Raw genomic sequence first — 18,693 nt, forward strand, 5'->3', positions numbered from 1 at the left:
GTGTCAAAGATATTGATTGATTGGGCTGGTTGACGGTATACTGTATGCTTGTGATTTGACCACTGATTGTTAACAAAGCTGCTTTCAATCCAAAAAGGTGGATGCAGACAGGTGATCTTTGGCCTGCTTCGGACCAAAAACCAGGAAAAATCCTCAGCGACTTAGTAGGGCCTCTTGTGAGGGGAGCCTGTCTGGCAGGCGCTATGCAACTCATACTTACCTGGCAGGGGAGATACCATGATCATTAAGGTGGTTCTCCCAGGGTGAGGCTCAGCCATTGCACTTCGGGTGTGCTGACCCCTGCGATTTCCCCAAATGCGGGAAACTCGACTGCATAATTTGTGGTAGTGGGGGACTGCGTTTGCGCTTTCCCCTGATTTACTCTGGTGAAAAACAGTGCTTATTATTCAATGCTGACTATTACTAGTCAGAGATACTTGCTAGATCGAGCGAGCCAGCCATCAATTGACCTCTGGGTGGCCAAGAGGATTGGATACTCCTCTCTCCCTTATCAGCTGCCTTTGGTTTTGTGGCTTTCCTATGTGATGCTTTATCTCAATGTTAGTGCAGAGTGTAACGTAAAGTGTAGGACCTGTGCCTTTGCTGTACTATGTTGTGCTACTTTGAGCCTGTGTCAAAGATATTGATTGATTGGGCTGGTTGACGGTATACTGTATGCTTGTGATTTGACCACTGATTGTTAACAAAGCTGCTTTCAATCCAAAAAGGTGGATGCAGACAGGTGATCTTTGGCCTGCTTCGGACCAAAAACCAGGAAAAATCCTCAGCGACTTAGTAGGGCCTCTTGTGAGGGGAGCCTGTCTGGCAGGCGCTATGCAACTCATACTTACCTGGCAGGGGAGATACCATGATCACTAAGGTGGTTCTCCCAGGGTGAGGCTCATCCATTGCACTTCGGGTGTGCTGACCCCTGCGATTTCCCCAAATGCGGGAAACTCGACTGCATAATTTGTGGTAGTGGGGGACTGCGTTCGCGCTTTCCCCTGATTTACTCTGGTGAAAAACAGTGCTTATTATTCAATGCTGACTATTACTAGTCAGAGATACTTGCTAGATCGATCGATCGAGCGAGCCAGCCATCAATTGACCTCTGGGTGGCCAAGAGGATTGGATACTCCTCTCTCCCTTATCAGCTGCCTTTGGTTTTGTGGCTTTCCTATGTGATGCTTTATCTCAATGTTAGTGCAGAGTGTAACGTAAAGTGTAGGACCTGTGCCTTTGCTGTACTATGTTGTGCTACTTTGAGCCTGTGTCAAAGATATTGATTGATTGGGCTGGTTGACGGTATACTGTATGCTTGTGATTTGACCACTGATTGTTAACAAAGCTGCTTTCAATCCAAAAAGGTGGATGCAGACAGGTGATCTTTGGCCTGCTTCGGACCAAAAACCAGGAAAAATCCTCAGCGACTTAGTAGGGCCTCTTGTGAGGGGAGCCTGTCTGGCAGGCGCTATGCAACTCATACTTACCTGGCAGGGGAGATACCATGATCATTAAGGTGGTTCTCCCAGGGTGAGGCTCATCCATTGCACTTCGGGTGTGCTGACCCCTGCGATTTCCCCAAATGCGGGAAACTCGACTGCATAATTTGTGGTAGTGGGGGACTGCGTTCGCGCTTTCCCCTGATTTACTCTGGTGAAAAACAGTGCTTATTATTCAATGCTGACTGTTACTAGTCAGAGGTACTTGTATGCTTGTGATTTAACCACCGATTGTCAACAAAGCTGTTTTTCAATCCAAAATGTGGTACATTATCTCTTTATATTTAGCTGTATACGCAGCCTTTGTCTCCCCCTCGTGGATGAACAACAGTGTGATCAGTGAAGTTTCTTTTTCTGCTGGGCTTCGAGAAGTCAGGGCATGGCGAGCCTTTCCCTAACCTAACCTATCCTTCCTCTCTGTCTCACAGGTGACGGCATGCAAATGTGGGGACTGCTTCATCGGCACGGCAATGCTCTGACCAGAAGCCGCCGCCCCATATGCTAATACCCTGGTTGCTGTGCATCTTGGAAGTGCTTAGACTTGAGCCTGTGTCTTATGGAATTTGGGGTGCCTGCACACCCCTGGCTCCGTACAATGAGGTGCATCCGTTTTTTGGCGCAGTTGGATCCAGACAGGTGATCTTTGGCCTGCTTCGGACCAAAAACCAGGAAAAATCCTCAGCGACTTAGTAGGGCCTCTTGTGAGGGGAGCCTTTCTGGCAGGCGCTATGCAACTCATACTTACCTGGCAGGGGAGATACCATGATCACTAAGGTGGTTCTCCCAGGGTGAGGCTCATCCATTGCACTTCGGGTGTGCTGACCCCTGCGATTTCCCCAAATGCGGGAAACTCGACTGCATAATTTGTGGTAGTGGGGGACTGCGTTTGCGCTTTCCCCTGATTTACTCTGGTGAAAAACAGTGCTTATTATTCAATGCTGACTATTACTAGTCAGAGATACTTGCTAGATCGAGCGAGCCAGCCATCAATTGACCTCTGGGTGGCCAAGAGGATTGGATACTCCTCTCTCCCTTATCAGCTGCCTTTGGTTTTGTGGCTTTCCTATGTGATGCTTTATCTCAATGTTAGTGCAGAGTGTAACGTAAAGTGTAGGACCTGTGCCTTTGCTGTACTATGTTGTGCTACTTTGAGCCTGTGTCAAAGATATTGATTGATTGGGCTGGTTGACGGTATACTGTATGCTTGTGATTTGACCACTGATTGTTAACAAAGCTGCTTTCAATCCAAAAAGGTGGATGCAGACAGGTGATCTTTGGCCTGCTTCGGACCAAAAACCAGGAAAAATCCTCAGCGACTTAGTAGGGCCTCTTGTGAGGGGAGCCTGTCTGGCAGGCGCTATGCAACTCATACTTACCTGGCAGGGGAGATACCATGATCACTAAGGTGGTTCTCCCAGGGTGAGGCTCATCCATTGCACTTCGGGTGTGCTGACCCCTGCGATTTCCCCAAATGCGGGAAACTCGACTGCATAATTTGTGGTAGTGGGGGACTGCGTTCGCGCTTTCCCCTGATTTACTCTGGTGAAAAACAGTGCTTATTATTCAATGCTGACTATTACTAGTCAGAGATACTTGCTAGATCGATCGATCGAGCGAGCCAGCCATCAATTGACCTCTGGGTGGCCAAGAGGATTGGATACTCCTCTCTCCCTTATCAGCTGCCTTTGGTTTTGTGGCTTTCCTATGTGATGCTTTATCTCAATGTTAGTGCAGAGTGTAACGTAAAGTGTAGGACCTGTGCCTTTGCTGTACTATGTTGTGCTACTTTGAGCCTGTGTCAAAGATATTGATTGATTGGGCTGGTTGACGGTATACTGTATGCTTGTGATTTGACCACTGATTGTTAACAAAGCTGCTTTCAATCCAAAAAGGTGGATGCAGACAGGTGATCTTTGGCCTGCTTCGGACCAAAAACCAGGAAAAATCCTCAGCGACTTAGTAGGGCCTCTTGTGAGGGGAGCCTGTCTGGCAGGCGCTATGCAACTCATACTTACCTGGCAGGGGAGATACCATGATCATTAAGGTGGTTCTCCCAGGGTGAGGCTCAGCCATTGCACTTCGGGTGTGCTGACCCCTGCGATTTCCCCAAATGCGGGAAACTCGACTGCATAATTTGTGGTAGTGGGGGACTGCGTTTGCGCTTTCCCCTGATTTACTCTGGTGAAAAACAGTGCTTATTATTCAATGCTGACTATTACTAGTCAGAGATACTTGCTAGATCGAGCGAGCCAGCCATCAATTGACCTCTGGGTGGCCAAGAGGATTGGATACTCCTCTCTCCCTTATCAGCTGCCTTTGGTTTTGTGGCTTTCCTATGTGATGCTTTATCTCAATGTTAGTGCAGAGTGTAACGTAAAGTGTAGGACCTGTGCCTTTGCTGTACTATGTTGTGCTACTTTGAGCCTGTGTCAAAGATATTGATTGATTGGGCTGGTTGACGGTATACTGTATGCTTGTGATTTGACCACTGATTGTTAACAAAGCTGCTTTCAATCCAAAAAGGTGGATGCAGACAGGTGATCTTTGGCCTGCTTCGGACCAAAAACCAGGAAAAATCCTCAGCGACTTAGTAGGGCCTCTTGTGAGGGGAGCCTGTCTGGCAGGCGCTATGCAACTCATACTTACCTGGCAGGGGAGATACCATGATCATTAAGGTGGTTCTCCCAGGGTGAGGCTCAGCCATTGCACTTCGGGTGTGCTGACCCCTGCGATTTCCCCAAATGCGGGAAACTCGACTGCATAATTTGTGGTAGTGGGGGACTGCGTTTGCGCTTTCCCCTGATTTACTCTGGTGAAAAACAGTGCTTATTATTCAATGCTGACTATTACTAGTCAGAGATACTTGCTAGATCGAGCGAGCCAGCCATCAATTGACCTCTGGGTGGCCAAGAGGATTGGATACTCCTCTCTCCCTTATCAGCTGCCTTTGGTTTTGTGGCTTTCCTATGTGATGCTTTATCTCAATGTTAGTGCAGAGTGTAACGTAAAGTGTAGGACCTGTGCCTTTGCTGTACTATGTTGTGCTACTTTGAGCCTGTGTCAAAGATATTGATTGATTGGGCTGGTTGACGGTATACTGTATGCTTGTGATTTGACCACTGATTGTTAACAAAGCTGCTTTCAATCCAAAAAGGTGGATGCAGACAGGTGATCTTTGGCCTGCTTCGGACCAAAAACCAGGAAAAATCCTCAGCGACTTAGTAGGGCCTCTTGTGAGGGGAGCCTGTCTGGCAGGCGCTATGCAACTCATACTTACCTGGCAGGGGAGATACCATGATCACTAAGGTGGTTCTCCCAGGGTGAGGCTCATCCATTGCACTTCGGGTGTGCTGACCCCTGCGATTTCCCCAAATGCGGGAAACTCGACTGCATAATTTGTGGTAGTGGGGGACTGCGTTCGCGCTTTCCCCTGATTTACTCTGGTGAAAAACAGTGCTTATTATTCAATGCTGACTATTACTAGTCAGAGATACTTGCTAGATCGATCGATCGAGCGAGCCAGCCATCAATTGACCTCTGGGTGGCCAAGAGGATTGGATACTCCTCTCTCCCTTATCAGCTGCCTTTGGTTTTGTGGCTTTCCTATGTGATGCTTTATCTCAATGTTAGTGCAGAGTGTAACGTAAAGTGTAGGACCTGTGCCTTTGCTGTACTATGTTGTGCTACTTTGAGCCTGTGTCAAAGATATTGATTGATTGGGCTGGTTGACGGTATACTGTATGCTTGTGATTTGACCACTGATTGTTAACAAAGCTGCTTTCAATCCAAAAAGGTGGATGCAGACAGGTGATCTTTGGCCTGCTTCGGACCAAAAACCAGGAAAAATCCTCAGCGACTTAGTAGGGCCTCTTGTGAGGGGAGCCTGTCTGGCAGGCGCTATGCAACTCATACTTACCTGGCAGGGGAGATACCATGATCATTAAGGTGGTTCTCCCAGGGTGAGGCTCATCCATTGCACTTCGGGTGTGCTGACCCCTGCGATTTCCCCAAATGCGGGAAACTCGACTGCATAATTTGTGGTAGTGGGGGACTGCGTTCGCGCTTTCCCCTGATTTACTCTGGTGAAAAACAGTGCTTATTATTCAATGCTGACTGTTACTAGTCAGAGGTACTTGTATGCTTGTGATTTAACCACCGATTGTCAACAAAGCTGTTTTTCAATCCAAAATGTGGTACATTATCTCTTTATATTTAGCTGTATACGCAGCCTTTGTCTCCCCCTCGTGGATGAACAACAGTGTGATCAGTGAAGTTTCTTTTTCTGCTGGGCTTCGAGAAGTCAGGGCATGGCGAGCCTTTCCCTAACCTAACCTATCCTTCCTCTCTGTCTCACAGGTGACGGCATGCAAATGTGGGGACTGCTTCATCGGCACGGCAATGCTCTGACCAGAAGCCGCCGCCCCATATGCTAATACCCTGGTTGCTGTGCATCTTGGAAGTGCTTAGACTTGAGCCTGTGTCTTATGGAATTTGGGGTGCCTGCACACCCCTGGCTCCGTACAATGAGGTGCATCCGTTTTTTGGCGCAGTTGGATCCAGACAGGTGATCTTTGGCCTGCTTCGGACCAAAAACCAGGAAAAATCCTCAGCGACTTAGTAGGGCCTCTTGTGAGGGGAGCCTTTCTGGCAGGCGCTATGCAACTCATACTTACCTGGCAGGGGAGATACCATGATCACTAAGGTGGTTCTCCCAGGGTGAGGCTCATCCATTGCACTTCGGGTGTGCTGACCCCTGCGATTTCCCCAAATGCGGGAAACTCGACTGCATAATTTGTGGTAGTGGGGGACTGCGTTTGCGCTTTCCCCTGATTTACTCTGGTGAAAAACAGTGCTTATTATTCAATGCTGACTATTACTAGTCAGAGATACTTGCTAGATCGAGCGAGCCAGCCATCAATTGACCTCTGGGTGGCCAAGAGGATTGGATACTCCTCTCTCCCTTATCAGCTGCCTTTGGTTTTGTGGCTTTCCTATGTGATGCTTTATCTCAATGTTAGTGCAGAGTGTAACGTAAAGTGTAGGACCTGTGCCTTTGCTGTACTATGTTGTGCTACTTTGAGCCTGTGTCAAAGATATTGATTGATTGGGCTGGTTGACGGTATACTGTATGCTTGTGATTTGACCACTGATTGTTAACAAAGCTGCTTTCAATCCAAAAAGGTGGATGCAGACAGGTGATCTTTGGCCTGCTTCGGACCAAAAACCAGGAAAAATCCTCAGCGACTTAGTAGGGCCTCTTGTGAGGGGAGCCTGTCTGGCAGGCGCTATGCAACTCATACTTACCTGGCAGGGGAGATACCATGATCACTAAGGTGGTTCTCCCAGGGTGAGGCTCATCCATTGCACTTCGGGTGTGCTGACCCCTGCGATTTCCCCAAATGCGGGAAACTCGACTGCATAATTTGTGGTAGTGGGGGACTGCGTTCGCGCTTTCCCCTGATTTACTCTGGTGAAAAACAGTGCTTATTATTCAATGCTGACTATTACTAGTCAGAGATACTTGCTAGATCGATCGATCGAGCGAGCCAGCCATCAATTGACCTCTGGGTGGCCAAGAGGATTGGATACTCCTCTCTCCCTTATCAGCTGCCTTTGGTTTTGTGGCTTTCCTATGTGATGCTTTATCTCAATGTTAGTGCAGAGTGTAACGTAAAGTGTAGGACCTGTGCCTTTGCTGTACTATGTTGTGCTACTTTGAGCCTGTGTCAAAGATATTGATTGATTGGGCTGGTTGACGGTATACTGTATGCTTGTGATTTGACCACTGATTGTTAACAAAGCTGCTTTCAATCCAAAAAGGTGGATGCAGACAGGTGATCTTTGGCCTGCTTCGGACCAAAAACCAGGAAAAATCCTCAGCGACTTAGTAGGGCCTCTTGTGAGGGGAGCCTGTCTGGCAGGCGCTATGCAACTCATACTTACCTGGCAGGGGAGATACCATGATCATTAAGGTGGTTCTCCCAGGGTGAGGCTCATCCATTGCACTTCGGGTGTGCTGACCCCTGCGATTTCCCCAAATGCGGGAAACTCGACTGCATAATTTGTGGTAGTGGGGGACTGCGTTCGCGCTTTCCCCTGATTTACTCTGGTGAAAAACAGTGCTTATTATTCAATGCTGACTGTTACTAGTCAGAGGTACTTGTATGCTTGTGATTTAACCACCGATTGTCAACAAAGCTGTTTTTCAATCCAAAATGTGGTACATTATCTCTTTATATTTAGCTGTATACGCAGCCTTTGTCTCCCCCTCGTGGATGAACAACAGTGTGATCAGTGAAGTTTCTTTTTCTGCTGGGCTTCGAGAAGTCAGGGCATGGCGAGCCTTTCCCTAACCTAACCTATCCTTCCTCTCTGTCTCACAGGTGACGGCATGCAAATGTGGGGACTGCTTCATCGGCACGGCAATGCTCTGACCAGAAGCCGCCGCCCCATATGCTAATACCCTGGTTGCTGTGCATCTTGGAAGTGCTTAGACTTGAGCCTGTGTCTTATGGAATTTGGGGTGCCTGCACACCCCTGGCTCCGTACAATGAGGTGCATCCGTTTTTTGGCGCAGTTGGATCCAGACAGGTGATCTTTGGCCTGCTTCGGACCAAAAACCAGGAAAAATCCTCAGCGACTTAGTAGGGCCTCTTGTGAGGGGAGCCTTTCTGGCAGGCGCTATGCAACTCATACTTACCTGGCAGGGGAGATACCATGATCACTAAGGTGGTTCTCCCAGGGTGAGGCTCATCCATTGCACTTCGGGTGTGCTGACCCCTGCGATTTCCCCAAATGCGGGAAACTCGACTGCATAATTTGTGGTAGTGGGGGACTGCGTTCGCGCTTTCCCCTGATTTACTCTGGTGAAAAACAGTGCTTATTATTCAATGCTGACTATTACTAGTCAGAGATACTTGCTAGATCGATCGATCGAGCGAGCCAGCCATCAATTGACCTCTGGGTGGCCAAGAGGATTGGATACTCCTCTCTCCCTTATCAGCTGCCTTTGGTTTTGTGGCTTTCCTATGTGATGCTTTATCTCAATGTTAGTGCAGAGTGTAACGTAAAGTGTAGGACCTGTGCCTTTGCTGTACTATGTTGTGCTACTTTGAGCCTGTGTCAAAGATATTGATTGATTGGGCTGGTTGACGGTATACTGTATGCTTGTGATTTGACCACTGATTGTTAACAAAGCTGCTTTCAATCCAAAAAGGTGGATGCAGACAGGTGATCTTTGGCCTGCTTCGGACCAAAAACCAGGAAAAATCCTCAGCGACTTAGTAGGGCCTCTTGTGAGGGGAGCCTGTCTGGCAGGCGCTATGCAACTCATACTTACCTGGCAGGGGAGATACCATGATCATTAAGGTGGTTCTCCCAGGGTGAGGCTCATCCATTGCACTTCGGGTGTGCTGACCCCTGCGATTTCCCCAAATGCGGGAAACTCGACTGCATAATTTGTGGTAGTGGGGGACTGCGTTCGCGCTTTCCCCTGATTTACTCTGGTGAAAAACAGTGCTTATTATTCAATGCTGACTGTTACTAGTCAGAGGTACTTGTATGCTTGTGATTTAACCACCGATTGTCAACAAAGCTGTTTTTCAATCCAAAATGTGGTACATTATCTCTTTATATTTAGCTGTATACGCAGCCTTTGTCTCCCCCTCGTGGATGAACAACAGTGTGATCAGTGAAGTTTCTTTTTCTGCTGGGCTTCGAGAAGTCAGGGCATGGCGAGCCTTTCCCTAACCTAACCTATCCTTCCTCTCTGTCTCACAGGTGACGGCATGCAAATGTGGGGACTGCTTCATCGGCACGGCAATGCTCTGACCAGAAGCCGCCGCCCCATATGCTAATACCCTGGTTGCTGTGCATCTTGGAAGTGCTTAGACTTGAGCCTGTGTCTTATGGAATTTGGGGTGCCTGCACACCCCTGGCTCCGTACAATGAGGTGCATCCGTTTTTTGGCGCAGTTGGATCCAGACAGGTGATCTTTGGCCTGCTTCGGACCAAAAACCAGGAAAAATCCTCAGCGACTTAGTAGGGCCTCTTGTGAGGGGAGCCTTTCTGGCAGGCGCTATGCAACTCATACTTACCTGGCAGGGGAGATACCATGATCACTAAGGTGGTTCTCCCAGGGTGAGGCTCATCCATTGCACTTCGGGTGTGCTGACCCCTGCGATTTCCCCAAATGCGGGAAACTCGACTGCATAATTTGTGGTAGTGGGGGACTGCGTTCGCGCTTTCCCCTGATTTACTCTGGTGAAAAACAGTGCTTATTAATCAATGCTGACTATTACTAGTCAGAGATACTTGCTAGATCGATCGATCGAGCCAGCCATCAATTGACCTCTGGGTGGCCAAGAGGATTGGATACTCCTCTCTCCCTTATCAGCTGCCTTTGGTTTTGTGGCTTTCCTATGTGATGCTTTATCTCAATGTTAGTGCAGAGTGTAACGTAAAGTGTAGGACCTGTGCCTTTGCTGTACTATGTTGTGCTACTTTGAGCCTGTGTCAAAGATATTGATTGATTGGGCTGGTTGACGGTATACTGTATGCTTGTGATTTGACCACTGATTGTTAACAAAGCTGCTTTCAATCCAAAAAGGTGGATGCAGACAGGTGATCTTTGGCCTGCTTCGGACCAAAAACCAGGAAAAATCCTCAGCGACTTAGTAGGGCCTCTTGTGAGGGGAGCCTGTCTGGCAGGCGCTATGCAACTCATACTTACCTGGCAGGGGAGATACCATGATCATTAAGGTGGTTCTCCCAGGGTGAGGCTCAGCCATTGCACTTCGGGTGTGCTGGCCCCTGCGATTTCCCCAAATGCGGGAAACTCGACTGCATAATTTGTGGTAGTGGGGGACTGCGTTCGCGCTTTCCCCTGATTTACTCTGGTGAAAAACAGTGCTTATTATTCAATGCTGACTATTACTAGTCAGAGATACTTGCTAGATCGATCGATCGAGCGAGCCAGCCATCAATTGACCTCTGGGTGGCCAAGAGGATTGGATACTCCTCTCTCCCTTATCAGCTGCCTTTGGTTTTGTGGCTTTCCTATGTGATGCTTTATCTCAATGTTAGTGCAGAGTGTAACGTAAAGTGTAGGACCTGTGCCTTTGCTGTACTATGTTGTGCTACTTTGAGCCTGTGTCAAAGATATTGATTGATTGGGCTGGTTGACGGTATACTGTATGCTTGTGATTTGACCACTGATTGTTAACAAAGCTGCTTTCAATCCAAAAAGGTGGATGCAGACAGGTGATCTTTGGCCTGCTTCGGACCAAAAACCAGGAAAAATCCTCAGCGACTTAGTAGGGCCTCTTGTGAGGGGAGCCTGTCTGGCAGGCGCTATGCAACTCATACTTACCTGGCAGGGGAGATACCATGATCACTAAGGTGGTTCTCCCAGGGTGAGGCTCATCCATTGCACTTCGGGTGTGCTGACCCCTGCGATTTCCCCAAATGCGGGAAACTCGACTGCATAATTTGTGGTAGTGGGGGACTGCGTTCGCGCTTTCCCCTGATTTACTCTGGTGAAAAACAGTGCTTATTATTCAATGCTGACTATTACTAGTCAGAGATACTTGCTAGATCGATCGATCGAGCGAGCCAGCCATCAATTGACCTCTGGGTGGCCAAGAGGATTGGATACTCCTCTCTCCCTTATCAGCTGCCTTTGGTTTTGTGGCTTTCCTATGTGATGCTTTATCTCAATGTTAGTGCAGAGTGTAACGTAAAGTGTAGGACCTGTGCCTTTGCTGTACTATGTTGTGCTACTTTGAGCCTGTGTCAAAGATATTGATTGATTGGGCTGGTTGACGGTATACTGTATGCTTGTGATTTGACCACTGATTGTTAACAAAGCTGCTTTCAATCCAAAAAGGTGGATGCAGACAGGTGATCTTTGGCCTGCTTCGGACCAAAAACCAGGAAAAATCCTCAGCGACTTAGTAGGGCCTCTTGTGAGGGGAGCCTGTCTGGCAGGCGCTATGCAACTCATACTTACCTGGCAGGGGAGATACCATGATCATTAAGGTGGTTCTCCCAGGGTGAGGCTCAGCCATTGCACTTCGGGTGTGCTGACCCCTGCGATTTCCCCAAATGCGGGAAACTCGACTGCATAATTTGTGGTAGTGGGGGACTGCGTTCGCGCTTTCCCCTGATTTACTCTGGTGAAAAACAGTGCTTATTATTCAATGCTGACTATTACTAGTCAGAGATACTTGCTAGATCGATCGATCGAGCGAGCCAGCCATCAATTGACCTCTGGGTGGCCAAGAGGATTGGATACTCCTCTCTCCCTTATCAGCTGCCTTTGGTTTTGTGGCTTTCCTATGTGATGCTTTATCTCAATGTTAGTGCAGAGTGTAACGTAAAGTGTAGGACCTGTGCCTTTGCTGTACTATGTTGTGCTACTTTGAGCCTGTGTCAAAGATATTGATTGATTGGGCTGGTTGACGGTATACTGTATGCTTGTGATTTGACCACTGATTGTTAACAAAGCTGCTTTCAATCCAAAAAGGTGGATGCAGACAGGTGATCTTTGGCCTGCTTCGGACCAAAAACCAGGAAAAATCCTCAGCGACTTAGTAGGGCCTCTTGTGAGGGGAGCCTGTCTGGCAGGCGCTATGCAACTCATACTTACCTGGCAGGGGAGATACCATGATCACTAAGGTGGTTCTCCCAGGGTGAGGCTCATCCATTGCACTTCGGGTGTGCTGACCCCTGCGATTTCCCCAAATGCGGGAAACTCGACTGCATAATTTGTGGTAGTGGGGGACTGCGTTTGCGCTTTCCCCTGATTTACTCTGGTGAAAAACAGTGCTTATTATTCAATGCTGACTATTACTAGTCAGAGATACTTGCTAGATCGAGCGAGCCAGCCATCAATTGACCTCTGGGTGGCCAAGAGGATTGGATACTCCTCTCTCCCTTATCAGCTGCCTTTGGTTTTGTGGCTTTCCTATGTGATGCTTTATCTCAATGTTAGTGCAGAGTGTAACGTAAAGTGTAGGACCTGTGCCTTTGCTGTACTATGTTGTGCTACTTTGAGCCTGTGTCAAAGATATTGATTGATTGGGCTGGTTGATGGTATACTGTATGCTTGTGATTTGACCACTGATTGTTAACAAAGCTGCTTTCAATCCAAAAAGGTGGATGCAGACAGGTGATCTTTGGCCTGCTTCGGACCAAAAACCAGGAAAAATCCTCAGCGACTTAGTAGGGCCTCTTGTGAGGGGAGCCTGTCTGGCAGGCGCTATGCAACTCATACTTACCTGGCAGGGGAGATACCATGATCACTAAGGTGGTTCTCCCAGGGTGAGGCTCATCCATTGCACTTCGGGTGTGCTGACCCCTGCGATTTCCCCAAATGCGGGAAACTCGACTGCATAATTTGTGGTAGTGGGGGACTGCGTTCGCGCTTTCCCCTGATTTACTCTGGTGAAAAACAGTGCTTATTATTCAATGCTGACTATTACTAGTCAGAGATACTTGCTAGATCGATCGATCGAGCGAGCCAGCCATCAATTGACCTCTGGGTGGCCAAGAGGATTGGATACTCCTCTCTCCCTTATCAGCTGCCTTTGGTTTTGTGGCTTTCCTATGTGATGCTTTATCTCAATGTTAGTGCAGAGTGTAACGTAAAGTGTAGGACCTGTGCCTTTGCTGTACTATGTTGTGCTACTTTGAGCCTGTGTCAAAGATATTGATTGATTGGGCTGGTTGACGGTATACTGTATGCTTGTGATTTGACCACTGATTGTTAACAAAGCTGCTTTCAATCCAAAAAGGTGGATGCAGACAGGTGATCTTTGGCCTGCTTCGGACCAAAAACCAGGAAAAATCCTCAGCGACTTAGTAGGGCCTCTTGTGAGGGGAGCCTGTCTGGCAGGCGCTATGCAACTCATACTTACCTGGCAGGGGAGATACCATGATCATTAAGGTGGTTCTCCCAGGGTGAGGCTCATCCATTGCACTTCGGGTGTGCTGACCCCTGCGATTTCCCCAAATGCGGGAAACTCGACTGCATAATTTGTGGTAGTGGGGGACTGCGTTCGCGCTTTCCCCTGATTTACTCTGGTGAAAAACAGTGCTTATTATTCAATGCTGACTGTTACTAGTCAGAGGTACTTGTATGCTTGTGATTTAACCACCGATTGTCAACAAAGCTGTTTTTCAATCCAAAATGTGGTACATTATCTCTTTATATTTAGCTGTATACGCAGCCTTTGTCTCCCCCTCGTGGATGAACAACAGTGTGATCAGTGAAGTTTCTTTTTCTGCTGGGCTTCGAGAAGTCAGGGCATGGCGAGCCTTTCCCTAACCTAACCTATCCTTCCTCTCTGTCTCACAGGTGACGGCATGCAAATGTGGGGACTGCTTCATCGGCACGGCAATGCTCTGACCAGAAGCCGCCGCCCCATATGCTAATACCCTGGTTGCTGTGCATCTTGGAAGTGCTTAGACTTGAGCCTGTGTCTTATGGAATTTGGGGTGCCTGCACACCCCTGGCTCCGTACAATGAGGTGCATCCGTTTTTTGGCGCAGTTGGATCCAGACAGGTGATCTTTGGCCTGCTTCGGACCAAAAACCAGGAAAAATCCTCAGCGACTTAGTAGGGCCTCTTGTGAGGGGAGCCTTTCTGGCAGGCGCTATGCAACTCATACTTACCTGGCAGGGGAGATACCATGATCACTAAGGTGGTTCTCCCAGGGTGAGGCTCATCCATTGCACTTCGGGTGTGCTGACCCCTGCGATTTCCCCAAATGCGGGAAACTCGACTGCATAATTTGTGGTAGTGGGGGACTGCGTTCGCGCTTTCCCCTGATTTACTCTGGTGAAAAACAGTGCTTATTAATCAATGCTGACTATTACTAGTCAGAGATACTTGCTAGATCGATCGATCGAGCGAGCCAGCCATCAATTGACCTCTGGGTGGCCAAGAGGATTGGATACTCCTCTCTCCCTTATCAGCTGCCTTTGGTTTTGTGGCTTTCCTATGTGATGCTTTATCTCAATGTTAGTGCAGAGTGTAACGTAAAGTGTAGGACCTGTGCCTTTGCTGTACTATGTTGTGCTACTTTGAGCCTGTGTCAAAGATATTGATTGATTGGGCTGGTTGACGGTATACTGTATGCTTGTGATTTGACCACTGATTGTTAACAAAGCTGCTTTCAATCCAAAAAGGTGGATGCAGACAGGTGATCTTTGGCCTGCTTCGGACCAAAAACCAGGAAAAATCCTCAGCGACTTAGTAGGGCCTCTTGTGAGGGGAGCCTGTCTGGCAGGCGCTATGCAACTCATACTTACCTGGCAGGGGAGATACCATGATCATTAAGGTGGTTCTCCCAGGGTGAGGCTCAGCCATTGCACTTCGGGTGTGCTGACCCCTGCGATTTCCCCAAATGCGGGAAACTCGACTGCATAATTTGTGGTAGTGGGGGACTGCGTTTGCGCTTTCCCCTGATTTACTCTGGTGAAAAACAGTGCTTATTATTCAATGCTGACTATTACTAGTCAGAGATACTTGCTAGATCGAGCGAGCCAGCCATCAATTGACCTCTGGGTGGCCAAGAGGATTGGATACTCCTCTCTCCCTTATCAGCTGCCTTTGGTTTTGTGGCTTTCCTATGTGATGCTTTATCTCAATGTTAGTGCAGAGTGTAACGTAAAGTGTAGGACCTGTGCCTTTGCTGTACTATGTTGTGCTACTTTGAGCCTGTGTCAAAGATATTGATTGATTGGGCTGGTTGATGGTATACTGTATGCTTGTGATTTGACCACTGATTGTTAACAAAGCTGCTTTCAATCCAAAAAGGTGGATGCAGACAGGTGATCTTTGGCCTGCTTCGGACCAAAAACCAGGAAAAATCCTCAGCGACTTAGTAGGGCCTCTTGTGAGGGGAGCCTGTCTGGCAGGCGCTATGCAACTCATACTTACCTGGCAGGGGAGATACCATGATCACTAAGGTGGTTCTCCCAGGGTGAGGCTCATCCATTGCACTTCGGGTGTGCTGACCCCTGCGATTTCCCCAAATGCGGGAAACTCGACTGCATAATTTGTGGTAGTGGGGGACTGCGTTCGCGCTTTCCCCTGATTTACTCTGGTGAAAAACAGTGCTTATTATTCAATGCTGACTATTACTAGTCAGAGATACTTGCTAGATCGATCGATCGAGCGAGCCAGCCATCAATTGACCTCTGGGTGGCCAAGAGGATTGGATACTCCTCTCTCCCTTATCAGCTGCCTTTGGTTTTGTGGCTTTCCTATGTGATGCTTTATCTCAATGTTAGTGCAGAGTGTAACGTAAAGTGTAGGACCTGTGCCTTTGCTGTACTATGTTGTGCTACTTTGAGCCTGTGTCAAAGATATTGATTGATTGGGCTGGTTGACGGTATACTGTATGCTTGTGATTTGACCACTGATTGTTAACAAAGCTGCTTTCAATCCAAAAAGGTGGATGCAGACAGGTGATCTTTGGCCTGCTTCGGACCAAAAACCAGGAAAAATCCTCAGCGACTTAGTAGGGCCTCTTGTGAGGGGAGCCTGTCTGGCAGGCGCTATGCAACTCATACTTACCTGGCAGGGGAGATACCATGATCATTAAGGTGGTTCTCCCAGGGTGAGGCTCATCCATTGCACTTCGGGTGTGCTGACCCCTGCGATTTCCCCAAATGCGGGAAACTCGACTGCATAATTTGTGGTAGTGGGGGACTGCGTTCGCGCTTTCCCCTGATTTACTCTGGTGAAAAACAGTGCTTATTATTCAATGCTGACTGTTACTAGTCAGAGGTACTTGTATGCTTGTGATTTAACCACCGATTGTCAACAAAGCTGTTTTTCAATCCAAAATGTGGTACATTATCTCTTTATATTTAGCTGTATACGCAGCCTTTGTCTCCCCCTCGTGGATGAACAACAGTGTGATCAGTGAAGTTTCTTTTTCTGCTGGGCTTCGAGAAGTCAGGGCATGGCGAGCCTTTCCCTAACCTAACCTATCCTTCCTCTCTGTCTCACAGGTGACGGCATGCAAATGTGGGGACTGCTTCATCGGCACGGCAATGCTCTGACCAGAAGCCGCCGCCCCATATGCTAATACCCTGGTTGCTGTGCATCTTGGAAGTGCTTAGACTTGAGCCTGTGTCTTATGGAATTTGGGGTGCCTGCACACCCCTGGCTCCGTACAATGAGGTGCATCCGTTTTTTGGCGCAGTTGGATCCAGACAGGTGATCTTTGGCCTGCTTCGGACCAAAAACCAGGAAAAATCCTCAGCGACTTAGTAGGGCCTCTTGTGAGGGGAGCCTTTCTGGCAGGCGCTATGCAACTCATACTTACCTGGCAGGGGAGATACCATGATCACTAAGGTGGTTCTCCCAGGGTGAGGCTCATCCATTGCACTTCGGGTGTGCTGACCCCTGCGATTTCCCCAAATGCGGGAAACTCGACTGCATAATTTGTGGTAGTGGGGGACTGCGTTCGCGCTTTCCCCTGATTTACTCTGGTGAAAAACAGTGCTTATTATTCAATGCTGACTGTTACTAGTCAGAGGTACTTGTATGCTTGTGATTTAACCACCGATTGTCAACAAAGCTGTTTTTCAATCCAAAATGTGGTACATTATCTCTTTATATTTAGCTGTATACGCAGCCTTTGTCTCCCCCTCGTGGATGAACAACAGTGTGATCAGTGAAGTTTCTTTTTCTGCTGGGCTTCGAGAAGTCAGGGCATGGCGAGCCTTTCCCTAACCTAACCTATCCTTCCTCTCTGTCTCACAGGTGACGGCATGCAAATGTGGGGACTGCTTCATCGGCACGGCAATGCTCTGACCAGAAGCCGCCGCCCCATATGCTAATACCCTGGTTGCTGTGCATCTTGGAAGTGCTTAGACTTGAGCCTGTGTCTTATGGAATTTGGGGTGCCTGCACACCCCTGGCTCCGTACAATGAGGTGCATCCGTTTTTTGGCGCAGTTGGATCCAGACAGGTGATCTTTGGCCTGCTTCGGACCAAAAACCAGGAAAAATCCTCAGCGACTTAGTAGGGCCTCTTGTGAGGGGAGCCTTTCTGGCAGGCGCTATGCAACTCATACTTACCTGGCAGGGGAGATACCATGATCACTAAGGTGGTTCTCCCAGGGTGAGGCTCATCCATTGCACTTCGGGTGTGCTGACCCCTGCGATTTCCCCAAATGCGGGAAACTCGACTGCATAATTTGTGGTAGTGGGGGACTGCGTTCGCGCTTTCCCCTGATTTACTCTGGTGAAAAACAGTGCTTATTAATCAATGCTGACTATTACTAGTCAGAGATACTTGCTAGATCGATCGATCGATCGAGCGAGCCAGCCAGCCATCAATTGACCTCTGGGTGGCCGAGAGGATTGGATACTCCTCTCTCCCTTATCAGCTGCCTTTGGTTTTGTGGCTTTCCTATGTGATGCTTTATCTCAATGTTAGTGCAGAGTGTAACGTAAAGTGTAGGACCTGTGCCTTTGCTGTACTATGTTGTGCTACTTTGAGCCTGTGTCAAAGATATTGATTGATTGGGCTGGTTGACGGTATACTGTATGCTTGTGATTTGACCACTGATTGTTAACAAAGCTGCTTTCAATCCAAAAAGGTGGATGCAGACAGGTGATCTTTGGCCTGCTTCGGACCAAAAACCAGGAAAAATCCTCAGCGACTTAGTAGGGCCTCTTGTGAGGGGAGCCTGTCTGGCAGGCGCTATGCAACTCATACTTACCTGGCAGGGGAGATACCATGATCATTAAGGTGGTTCTCCCAGGGTGAGGCTCATCCATTGCACTTCGGGTGTGCTGACCCCTGCGATTTCCCCAAATGCGGGAAACTCGACTGCATAATTTGTGGTAGTGGGGGACTGCGTTTGCGCTTTCCCCTGATTTACTCTGGTGAAAAACAGTGCTTATTATTCAATGCTGACTATTACTAGTCAGAGATACTTGCTAGATCGAGCGAGCCAGCCATCAATTGACCTCTGGGTGGCCAAGAGGATTGGATACTCCTCTCTCCCTTATCAGCTGCCTTTGGTTTTGTGGCTTTCCTATGTGATGCTTTATCTCAATGTTAGTGCAGAGTGTAACGTAAAGTGTAGGACCTGTGCCTTTGCTGTACTATGTTGTGCTACTTTGAGCCTGTGTCAAAGATATTGATTGATTGGGCTGGTTGACG

General features: G+C 48.2%; 28 non-coding genes across 28 annotated transcripts; all 28 read left to right on the forward strand.

Moving 5' to 3' along the window:
* Positions 1-212: 212 nt before the first annotated feature.
* Positions 213-376, forward strand: LOC142714560 (U1 spliceosomal RNA). Its single transcript, XR_012870718.1, has one exon. It is a non-coding gene; the product is annotated as a U1 spliceosomal RNA (small nuclear RNA).
* Positions 377-843: 467 nt separating this feature from the next.
* LOC142714287 (U1 spliceosomal RNA) lies at positions 844-1,007 on the forward strand. Its single transcript, XR_012870470.1, has one exon. It is a non-coding gene; the product is annotated as a U1 spliceosomal RNA (small nuclear RNA).
* A 475-nt stretch (positions 1,008-1,482) lies between these two features.
* On the forward strand, positions 1,483-1,646 carry LOC142714370 (U1 spliceosomal RNA). Its single transcript, XR_012870546.1, has one exon. It is a non-coding gene; the product is annotated as a U1 spliceosomal RNA (small nuclear RNA).
* A 593-nt stretch (positions 1,647-2,239) lies between these two features.
* On the forward strand, positions 2,240-2,403 carry LOC142714536 (U1 spliceosomal RNA). Its single transcript, XR_012870696.1, has one exon. It is a non-coding gene; the product is annotated as a U1 spliceosomal RNA (small nuclear RNA).
* A 467-nt stretch (positions 2,404-2,870) lies between these two features.
* LOC142714288 (U1 spliceosomal RNA) lies at positions 2,871-3,034 on the forward strand. The gene has a single exon (XR_012870471.1). It is a non-coding gene; the product is annotated as a U1 spliceosomal RNA (small nuclear RNA).
* Positions 3,035-3,509: 475 nt separating this feature from the next.
* Positions 3,510-3,673, forward strand: LOC142714561 (U1 spliceosomal RNA). Its single transcript, XR_012870719.1, has one exon. It is a non-coding gene; the product is annotated as a U1 spliceosomal RNA (small nuclear RNA).
* Positions 3,674-4,140: 467 nt separating this feature from the next.
* Positions 4,141-4,304, forward strand: LOC142714563 (U1 spliceosomal RNA). Its single transcript, XR_012870721.1, has one exon. It is a non-coding gene; the product is annotated as a U1 spliceosomal RNA (small nuclear RNA).
* A 467-nt stretch (positions 4,305-4,771) lies between these two features.
* Positions 4,772-4,935, forward strand: LOC142714289 (U1 spliceosomal RNA). The gene has a single exon (XR_012870472.1). It is a non-coding gene; the product is annotated as a U1 spliceosomal RNA (small nuclear RNA).
* Positions 4,936-5,410: 475 nt separating this feature from the next.
* On the forward strand, positions 5,411-5,574 carry LOC142714382 (U1 spliceosomal RNA). The gene has a single exon (XR_012870557.1). It is a non-coding gene; the product is annotated as a U1 spliceosomal RNA (small nuclear RNA).
* A 593-nt stretch (positions 5,575-6,167) lies between these two features.
* On the forward strand, positions 6,168-6,331 carry LOC142714537 (U1 spliceosomal RNA). Its single transcript, XR_012870697.1, has one exon. It is a non-coding gene; the product is annotated as a U1 spliceosomal RNA (small nuclear RNA).
* Positions 6,332-6,798: 467 nt separating this feature from the next.
* LOC142714290 (U1 spliceosomal RNA) lies at positions 6,799-6,962 on the forward strand. The gene has a single exon (XR_012870473.1). It is a non-coding gene; the product is annotated as a U1 spliceosomal RNA (small nuclear RNA).
* Positions 6,963-7,437: 475 nt separating this feature from the next.
* LOC142714394 (U1 spliceosomal RNA) lies at positions 7,438-7,601 on the forward strand. The gene has a single exon (XR_012870568.1). It is a non-coding gene; the product is annotated as a U1 spliceosomal RNA (small nuclear RNA).
* A 593-nt stretch (positions 7,602-8,194) lies between these two features.
* On the forward strand, positions 8,195-8,358 carry LOC142714291 (U1 spliceosomal RNA). The gene has a single exon (XR_012870474.1). It is a non-coding gene; the product is annotated as a U1 spliceosomal RNA (small nuclear RNA).
* A 475-nt stretch (positions 8,359-8,833) lies between these two features.
* Positions 8,834-8,997, forward strand: LOC142714409 (U1 spliceosomal RNA). The gene has a single exon (XR_012870580.1). It is a non-coding gene; the product is annotated as a U1 spliceosomal RNA (small nuclear RNA).
* Positions 8,998-9,590: 593 nt separating this feature from the next.
* On the forward strand, positions 9,591-9,754 carry LOC142714292 (U1 spliceosomal RNA). The gene has a single exon (XR_012870475.1). It is a non-coding gene; the product is annotated as a U1 spliceosomal RNA (small nuclear RNA).
* Positions 9,755-10,225: 471 nt separating this feature from the next.
* On the forward strand, positions 10,226-10,389 carry LOC142714614 (U1 spliceosomal RNA). Its single transcript, XR_012870768.1, has one exon. It is a non-coding gene; the product is annotated as a U1 spliceosomal RNA (small nuclear RNA).
* A 475-nt stretch (positions 10,390-10,864) lies between these two features.
* Positions 10,865-11,028, forward strand: LOC142714293 (U1 spliceosomal RNA). The gene has a single exon (XR_012870476.1). It is a non-coding gene; the product is annotated as a U1 spliceosomal RNA (small nuclear RNA).
* Positions 11,029-11,503: 475 nt separating this feature from the next.
* LOC142714539 (U1 spliceosomal RNA) lies at positions 11,504-11,667 on the forward strand. The gene has a single exon (XR_012870699.1). It is a non-coding gene; the product is annotated as a U1 spliceosomal RNA (small nuclear RNA).
* A 475-nt stretch (positions 11,668-12,142) lies between these two features.
* On the forward strand, positions 12,143-12,306 carry LOC142714538 (U1 spliceosomal RNA). The gene has a single exon (XR_012870698.1). It is a non-coding gene; the product is annotated as a U1 spliceosomal RNA (small nuclear RNA).
* Positions 12,307-12,773: 467 nt separating this feature from the next.
* LOC142714294 (U1 spliceosomal RNA) lies at positions 12,774-12,937 on the forward strand. Its single transcript, XR_012870477.1, has one exon. It is a non-coding gene; the product is annotated as a U1 spliceosomal RNA (small nuclear RNA).
* A 475-nt stretch (positions 12,938-13,412) lies between these two features.
* On the forward strand, positions 13,413-13,576 carry LOC142714421 (U1 spliceosomal RNA). Its single transcript, XR_012870591.1, has one exon. It is a non-coding gene; the product is annotated as a U1 spliceosomal RNA (small nuclear RNA).
* A 593-nt stretch (positions 13,577-14,169) lies between these two features.
* On the forward strand, positions 14,170-14,333 carry LOC142714295 (U1 spliceosomal RNA). The gene has a single exon (XR_012870478.1). It is a non-coding gene; the product is annotated as a U1 spliceosomal RNA (small nuclear RNA).
* Positions 14,334-14,808: 475 nt separating this feature from the next.
* On the forward strand, positions 14,809-14,972 carry LOC142714564 (U1 spliceosomal RNA). Its single transcript, XR_012870722.1, has one exon. It is a non-coding gene; the product is annotated as a U1 spliceosomal RNA (small nuclear RNA).
* Positions 14,973-15,439: 467 nt separating this feature from the next.
* LOC142714297 (U1 spliceosomal RNA) lies at positions 15,440-15,603 on the forward strand. Its single transcript, XR_012870479.1, has one exon. It is a non-coding gene; the product is annotated as a U1 spliceosomal RNA (small nuclear RNA).
* Positions 15,604-16,078: 475 nt separating this feature from the next.
* Positions 16,079-16,242, forward strand: LOC142714433 (U1 spliceosomal RNA). The gene has a single exon (XR_012870602.1). It is a non-coding gene; the product is annotated as a U1 spliceosomal RNA (small nuclear RNA).
* A 593-nt stretch (positions 16,243-16,835) lies between these two features.
* On the forward strand, positions 16,836-16,999 carry LOC142714299 (U1 spliceosomal RNA). The gene has a single exon (XR_012870481.1). It is a non-coding gene; the product is annotated as a U1 spliceosomal RNA (small nuclear RNA).
* A 593-nt stretch (positions 17,000-17,592) lies between these two features.
* On the forward strand, positions 17,593-17,756 carry LOC142714300 (U1 spliceosomal RNA). The gene has a single exon (XR_012870482.1). It is a non-coding gene; the product is annotated as a U1 spliceosomal RNA (small nuclear RNA).
* Positions 17,757-18,239: 483 nt separating this feature from the next.
* On the forward strand, positions 18,240-18,403 carry LOC142714502 (U1 spliceosomal RNA). Its single transcript, XR_012870666.1, has one exon. It is a non-coding gene; the product is annotated as a U1 spliceosomal RNA (small nuclear RNA).
* The last annotated feature ends 290 nt before the right edge of the window (positions 18,404-18,693 follow it).

This window comes from Rhinoderma darwinii, unplaced genomic scaffold (assembly GCF_050947455.1).
Source record: "Rhinoderma darwinii isolate aRhiDar2 unplaced genomic scaffold, aRhiDar2.hap1 Scaffold_442, whole genome shotgun sequence".
NCBI lineage: Eukaryota > Metazoa > Chordata > Amphibia > Anura > Rhinodermatidae > Rhinoderma > Rhinoderma darwinii.